The 1,477-nt window shown below is 38.6% G+C and overlaps 1 long non-coding RNA gene across 1 annotated transcript; it reads right to left on the bottom strand.

The window, feature by feature from the left end:
• Nucleotides 1-254: 254 nt before the first annotated feature.
• On the bottom strand, nucleotides 255-1,471 carry LOC105120351 (uncharacterized). Its single transcript, XR_841309.1, has 2 exons — nucleotides 1,213-1,471; nucleotides 255-983 (listed from the first exon to the last, which is right to left on the bottom strand). It is a non-coding gene; the product is annotated as an uncharacterized LOC105120351 (long non-coding RNA).
• Between the last annotated feature and the right edge of the window lie 6 nt (nucleotides 1,472-1,477).

Below are 1,477 nucleotides of genomic sequence, written 5' to 3'. Positions count from 1 at the left end.
AAATTACTTTTAAAAATTAATAATGAAATATTATAGGATCAAAACTTAATCATATATGATTTAATTACATTCCCTTCCACAACAAACTAATTATGTATTTATAAATACATGATTTAAAAAACATTAAATTGTTTTTTTTATCGCAAACAAGGAACCTTTACATCCACGGTATAAAAAGTATCAAATTGATTTTTTTTTTTTTATTACAAAGTAAAGAACCTTTATGAATTGCTATGGAAGATGGAGATGTGGCCTAAACGAATAATCAACTTCCACCACCTGTGTTTCCAAATGTGGTAAATCAATTTCAGAGACAAAAGGAACGGAAAGACACAAGTGTGAAAGTGAAATTTGCTTCGAAACAAACAGAAGAGAATTTCTAGTCAAATGTTCTCTTGGTTGAACGGTCCCATTTCAGAAAAAGCCCCCTCCGTCCTGTGCCACCCAAACTATCCCTTAATGCGAGTTGTGTGTATAAATTAAGGTTGGTAACCTGTTCAATGGAGATTCGAAAATCCAAATCAACTCCTTCAGCTCCGTTCTTTGCCCCAACCAAAAGACAAAAAAGGAGCTCCACTCTTTTTGGGTCTCCAGGGAATATTTCAAGGGTTGTCATAGGTGGAGCTGCTAATAATATTAGAGTTCAAAAAACCATAACCCAACAGCTTCAACATATCAAACAATGGGACACTTCTGTTTGACCGTACTCATCTTGCTCATGATCCTACTTGTTACAAACCCAAGTCTCGTTGATTCTAGAGCTCTTGCATCAGCAACGAAGAACGAGAACGATGATCACCATGCTACTACTGATCCTATCGATGACCGCGGGTTTGGTTCTGTGTCAACCAACATGAAAGTTTCAGTTGATCCAGAGTCTGTTGACGACGCTGGTGGTGGTCAGGTTTCTGGAGCAAAGCGGCAGGTGTATAAGGTGGCTTCCTCTGGACCTAGCGGGAAAGGCGCCGGACACTAATCATCATCTGTGTAACGCTTGTTAGTTTTATGTAAGAAGTAGCTAAAGCAAGTTAGGTTACAAGTGCATGTTTCATGGATATTCTTTGATGTTGTTAGATAGTGCACATAGCAGATGAGAATGTTATCAGATGAACAAATAAATTTTATGTTTAAAAGGATCACCGAAGGCAGAGAGTAAAGAACTCATGCATGTTCCATTAATAATACAGAAATTTCACCGTTATGTTTAGCTACCTTTCCTGTTTCTTGGTCAGTTAAGGAAAGGCAGAGGTTAATGAAACTGTGAACGTTTTCTGCATCGAATTTCTTTGGCATTGATTTCCACCGCTATTGGCAACAGCTTGTCTTCTGGGCAGAGTGGCCGGAGTTCACTCGTATTTGCTGCTCCTTTCAAGACAAGGCCACGATAACATGAGGCAACTAAACTTCATTCATCGTCACAAACCCATGTCAGGTCTGTGCTGTTTAGGCCCATGTCTAGAAAAATGAAGGTCCATTT

This window comes from Populus euphratica, unplaced genomic scaffold (genome assembly GCF_000495115.2).
Source record: "Populus euphratica unplaced genomic scaffold, PopEup_1.0 scaffold6725.1, whole genome shotgun sequence".
In the NCBI taxonomy this organism is placed as follows: domain Eukaryota; kingdom Viridiplantae; phylum Streptophyta; class Magnoliopsida; order Malpighiales; family Salicaceae; genus Populus; species Populus euphratica.
The sequence above is the reverse complement of the archived record's forward strand: the minus strand, read 5'-3'. Positions and strand labels throughout refer to the sequence as shown.